A 6,976-nucleotide genomic window follows, 5' to 3' on the forward strand; every position below is an offset into this window, starting at 1 on the left:
AGAAGACACGAGTAACAGAGAATGCTTTACTGCAAGGTTCATTCTTGTGCAGAAAATCGTGGGTATTTATAGATGTTTGCTTAAGTTAAATCAACATCCTAATTCAGCCAATTCACTTAACGACATATTTTGCTACTGACCAATGGTAGCATGCCACGTTGGAACTCCATAGTGTTCTGTCTTACTCTGATTTTTTGGGGCTCTTTTTCAGCCTCTGGAGGCTCTGTTGGAGTTCTCTGAAAGCCGACTTAACAATGAGGTGGTTGGAGTAAGTCAAAAGTAAGATCCAGACATATATGCCAAGCTAATAAGCCTTCATCACCAAGTGGAAAAAAAATATTTTACTATTCCAACAACAATAAAAGTGAAGATATTTGGAATGTCACAAGAGGATTCTACCAAGAGTTCCAGTGGCGTTTTTTTAAAAAAGCTGATTGATCTATTCAAACCTATCATGTTCGGAAAATAAATCGAGATTGGTTACACTAAAGGAAATAGTTTTTGAACTGATTTCAGCATAGGGAATCTATGAAAGGAATAATGCGATGTTTTGAGATCATCTCGTCAAGCCTGAATGTAAGCAAATTATCTGGTTAATAATAACAGAGAGATTATTTTGACATCGACTTCCTGTGTTGTTTTTATTCACTGCTTATCAACGTTTGTATTTCTGTTAATCTAGAATATGTCCTTCTTGAACATTATGGTAGTTCATGAAATTGTTTTGTACTTATTGGCTGTTGATTATTTCAGTTTGTAAAATCTCGTATCAAGTGATTATTTCGGCATTTGAATAATGCTATTTTAAATGTGCTTTTAAATTCTGATGTTGGATTATGAAGCCTCTTGTATATGATTAAGGAAGATCTTATTTCAACCGTTTAATTTAATGACGATTCGCTTTTTTTCTAAAAACATTTTTATGAGTTTGTACTAGTAGACATTTTCACACTTAATGGATAGAAGATAAGTCGATTTCGCCAACCGTTTGTTTAGATTGATGAAAAGTGTTTTGATTTACTTGTAACGCATATTCTAAAAAACACATCCTATGAACCGTTTGATTTGCTGCTCTTGTAATTTGATATTTCAAAAGCGAGGTCAACCATTCACCATACTTGGACATTCACCCTCCTACTTGAATGAATCATAAATATTTCTGAGTTGATCTCACTTGAGTATAATGAATGTATCTAATATATGATATATTAAAATCTTCGATTCGTAGTAGCAACTGAATAAACTAATGTTTGCAAGAATTAGTATCACTTGATTGTTGTTATAGGCTGCAGTCGATCAGTATCTACTAACATTTGTACATTCCTGGCGTTTGCCTCCATATTGACAGTTTAAACAAGTCTAAACTCATTAGCTAGGTGATTAGTAGTCTGACAAGTGAAGAGGAAAGTTCGAATGTATCCATCATTATTAGAATACAAATATGTTAAGCTAATGATTTTCCTGTATGAAGAAACCAACTACCCGCATTCTAATATCAGTCACTTCACAACTCAAATGCTTTGATGTTTTAGACTCATGTGTATGTATAAACTTCAAGATTGAATGAAGTACTTGAGCTAGTTAAACTTAACTATATCAATAATTCTGACCAGCATTTCAATTCATATGTAGCTGGAATCTTGAAGCTGTATTCAAATAAAACTTTATGGTTTATCTTTTTTAAGATGGTGCGTCAACCGAATATTTTTAAGCAAGAGTTAATTGATATTTAAAGTCAGATAGAAATAAGTTGCAGAAATGTGATGAATGGTATAAAACGTGTACACATACATACTCTCATATGAACAATAGTCGGGATTATTAAGTGAATAATTAGCAAGGTCAAAATTTCACTCATAATGGATAAGCAAATTTGTCCAGATTTGTCCAGAAACAAGATATATTGGCTTAAAACTGCATAGCCCTCATGTAGAAAATACCACATTTAGATTAGAAAACATCTGTTTTCGAAAATAAAACTGAAGTAGTATGTGTATCACGTAAATAAGAGGTAGTGAAAAAACTGTACTATACGTGATGAATTACATTGTCAAGGGTGAGTGTATCATCCGGAAGTGTCATGCTTATGTAAAAATTTACATGAATATCGTTAAGATGTAAACAAAAATGTAAATGTTAGCATTTGATTATGAGTAAATTAGTAAGCGTACAATATCTTCAACATGCATCTATGTTGTGACTTTCTGCATGATAAAATAACACGCTCGTATGAGCGATTCGAAATACCGTGAAAATTGAGTAATAAATTGTTGATGGTTATGACAGCGGAATAAATGGTAAAAATAAGTGCGGTAGAATATAATAGAAATTGGCCTGTGGTGATGACTGAATATGAAGATAAAGAACAATGAGATATGTAAATGTTCTGATAAGCCGCAGTAGAATAAATAGCGTTGATTAGTAGGGAATGGATACGAGTTTACATACATGGAGTTTGTGTGGAATAAAATTAATTCAGCCGCACGATGAGGAATGCGTCCATGAGTAATACTTATTGCTGTACTGCTATTGATGATGATCATAAAATGCGAAGTCAGTGAAAGTCGTCGTTTGCGTTGAGCTATCTTTGAATATGTATTAGTAGAATGACAGGCGTAACAGAATGGTGACTGGAAAATTAGAGTCGTACTCCTTTTTGATCATGAGGCTCAGCGTGATTTGTGTATTTAGATAGATATGCACCCAACTTCGTTTGTCACGAAACCGTACTAAAGCATGATAAAAATACCCATACATATGATTTTCGATGACTGCGAGTGTGACTGACTTTGATGAGACGAACAAGAGTATGTCTTTGTGATACTAGCTCTGAACTCGATGTTCTCGTATACAGTGCAATGGGTATAGTATATTAGTCACAGTAATGCAATAGTGCTAATGGGTTATGGATGATGCAACATTCAGTCTTACATATGAATAAACAGATAATATGAACATAAACATAACTAGTCGGCTGGTAATGCGGCGTCAAATACTTGATTTGCGTATAGACATTAAAGAAGTGATCACTGTGAAACAAAAGTTGGAAACATTGAAAAAGTAGGAAACCATGATTGTTGCGTACCAGTGTGATCAATTAACATTGATTGTATATAATTTCCCACTATCGGAAGTATAATACCAAATGTACAGTGTTGATTTGAGAAAAAATTATAGATAAGATAATACTATTCGGGCATGTCTTTATCGTGTCGCACACGCTTACTGAGTTTGCTCTTTGAATGTTCTTGATACCGAAGTTTCTTCATCGACGTAGCCTCCTTCGGTAGGTTTGTCCTGCTGGTTTGCTCGACGGGGTCATCAATTCTGTATCGTGTTTTTAGGTCGCAGTTACCAATTTCGGTTCGTGTTCGCTCATCGAGATCGCGAATTCTGTTGCGTCTTCGCACGCCACGGTCATCAATTCTGTAGTGCTATGATCTGATTCTTAGTTTGGTCGTATGAGTAATTGTTGTCAAAATATACATCCTGGCTATCCTCGTACTTAATGAATAACTTCATTCGCGTTGATGAATAACGGAGTTAAATAAGTCAAACACAAGAATGGATTTTGAATACATATATTCTGAGCACTCATTGATCTGTACAAGTAATCAGAAGAATGAATGGAATAGGAGTAAGCGAAGCGAAAATGACACGCATTGGTGATGGCGGCACAGCCAACTCACTTTTAGCAATAGTAAGTAAATATTTTTAGTCAGATAAAATTAAGTTACAGAAATTTAATGAGCGGGATACGATTTTTACACACACATACGCTCATATGAAATCAGTCAGAGTTAATAAGTAAATAATTAAAAAGGTCTAATCATGACTCCTGATGGATATGTAAATTGGTTTGTCCAGAAAATAGACAAAGCTACATGGACTTAACATATCAACCGACACTACGACATGTTTATAAAAGTGTGTGTATATGTGGGGAGTCAGAGATGAAAAAGTGATGAGAATGCATAAAATTCGACTTGCATTTACGATTATAGCTCTTATTGTGAATAGTATCAAACACGGAAGCTTGGATAGGTAGTTTAAGTAGGATAGATATTCAAACATGCTTATGTATTGAAAACAGTTGGATTAATTCTCAGCTACACTCCTTTCTCTTTGTTTGGGAAAAGCTTTTTGTAGTATTTTGATGCCTTTTATATTGATTTCATGGTTGTTGAAATTGGCATGAACTGCTATTGTCAATATATTATAAAGTATATTGAGTTTTACGGAATAATCAGGTGGTTTCTTTGTGTATCAGAGATCATATTTGGCTCGAGTTAAGATTTCGCGAGATGATTCCACGATTTCAAAAGCATCACAATTGACAAATCGAAATTTGTAGACACACTTCTGTTTTGACAGAAAGTGAGAGTTTATCTTGTAAGTTATTCTACTTGTTCATCTGAAATTTCATTTTGATATAAAATCTCAAATCGTCATTATTCCATGCTTGTCACAGAACGTGACCTGATTGGTCATTCTGGAAATGACTTCCAGCTGCAGCAAGATTGTCAAGTTAAGTCACTCATCATTGATTTGGTAATTTAATTCTGAGTTGAATGTCGACTGAAAATTTTGTATAGTTTTTTTTCAGACTTAACTTACCTTTCCACTTTAACAAAGTATTCACTGTAGTTTTGTTCATTGTTCTGTTACATTTTCAGATTGTCTTTGATCTGTTGATCAAATCCTTAATTCACCTTTGTATATATTGGTGCTAATTTATACTTATTTACTTCATTAGTTATCCCTGTTACCCCTGGTGTAGGAGCATTAGCTGCCCATTACGATTGTCATTCGAACTCTGTCCTAGGTAGTTCATTTCAATTTAATACTGATAAATTAGACTGAATGGACGCTATACTCGGATCCTAAGCAAGTCTCGTCATCTTCAAGCCAGAACTATACAGCGACTTGAACACGAGAGAAAAGGCACAAAATATGCGAGAAGCAGTTTACTCCAAATGTTCATTTATGTAAAGAAAGGATAGTATTTTAAGAGTCCTCGGGTTTTCCTGAAAATTCTGCAATACTATTCAACAGAGTAGCAGTGTATTGATCAGCCATTCACAACCTCTACATGCGACTCATAATTTTCGCCATATATTTAGCAGAACTTCTAATCAAACGCTGATCAGATAAAATGCTTCTCGATTATTCTTGAATTTTTCATGCCTATTGCGAGAAATTTTCATGATCGCTACAACAAATACGAAATAATATTCGTTTTTTTCGATAACTGTTTCAAAACAGATTGATATTGGAGTCAGTCTTCAGTAACATTGACCTAATTTTTAAAAGATTTATTTTCATATGTTTGGGAGACATTGAATTGACCTTTACAATTCTGAAGTGAATTAGTAGAAAAGTTATTTTCTCTAGTATCAGTATTGATTCCTGATATTTTTGAAACTCAGTAAAAAGGAAAGCACTAGAAGCAATATAATATGATAATAATATATTCTGAAAATAATATTTACAGAACTCACACCAGTTTACAGGCATGATCAGATTGCTATAAAAATCAACATTTAATGTAGAGAACAAACATGAAATATAAGAAAGTTTTATGTTTGCTGGTTAAGTGATTGATAAGTAGTTCATATATGGCATATATCACGGCAAGCCAATGAAACACCAGGGAACTTAACATTTTTTCTTAAGTGGACAGCCTAATGATTCATGAACGTTATTCTGTAAAATTATTTGCAGTGCCAAAAAGAGTTATTGATAATTATCTACAACTAGAGAAAGCAAGATTAAAACAAACAGCACGGAACAACAAAACAATGATAGCAAGCAATAGGTTAAACATTTAAAGTTCCGATAATCTCACTTGTGCAGTAAGATACACTTACGGAAGCTAGAGCATTTAATGCATTTTCACAAAAGCAACAGGCACTAAAGGAGCGGACAAACAATGGGATAGAGTTTAACGTACGTATAGTTTGAGGTAGATTGTTCCTGAGCCTAGAAAACTTACAGGTACAGTAATTCTTATAGAGAGAAGATCTAGAATATGTTTGTTTCGCTAAAGACAAGCAGTTACGAATGTCGCATTGTGAAGCTTTAGCATATTGAATCGCCTGATTGGATGTGAAGGAGAGTTTGTTAAGTATTTTGAAAAAGAAGATAAGGTTAAGTTTGAATCTGCTCTTCCATAAGAGGTCAAGCCCGAGTTTACTACACCTCGAATTATATGTCAAGACACTATCAGTTCCAAGTGTACTGATTCCAGTTTTAATTTATCCTTTATGCGCGTGCTACTAAGGAGAAACGCGCACTATTCGAGGAGTGGTCGAACACAGACTTTGCACATTTTAATACGAGATTCGCTGTTATGAAGGTTTCCAGTTATGTAACCTATAAGGCGTTGAGAATTGTACGTTTGTTTCATTATCTTTTCTGTAAACGACATGCTAGATCTACTACTGAGTGTAACCTAGATAACATTTCACCATTTATGGTAAGATCGAGGTTGAGTGATTGATGTATCACCGAAGCATAACCAACCGCATTTAGCTATATTAAGCTCCAGTTGCCATTTCGAGCACCACTGTGCTACCTTGTTAAGCTCCGTGCTGATACAATTTTGAATATTTCTCAGCTCATGTGGAGAAAGTGAATGCACTACTTTAAGATCATGTGCATACAAAAATGGACTTACCTACACTAAAACACTCACAAATATCATTAATAAAAAATAAAAAGTGCAAAGGACCTAAAACACCACCCTGAATTACCCCACTTCTAACAGGGATGGCATTTGACAAAATAGAGTTCATTTTAACTATTTGATGTCGATTGCTGAGAAAATAATCAAACCAGGCTAGTAACGGGTTTTGGACCATATAAGATGCGGGTTTACCTATGAGAAGTTGGTGGTTGACCATGTCGAAAGCCTTAGAAATGTCTAGCTATAGCATTAATACTAGATATCTTTGGCTACGAAGAGTAAAGACTG

Source organism: Schistosoma mansoni, assembly GCF_000237925.1.
Source record: "Schistosoma mansoni, WGS project CABG00000000 data, supercontig 0181, strain Puerto Rico, whole genome shotgun sequence".
Lineage (NCBI taxonomy): Eukaryota > Metazoa > Platyhelminthes > Trematoda > Strigeidida > Schistosomatidae > Schistosoma > Schistosoma mansoni.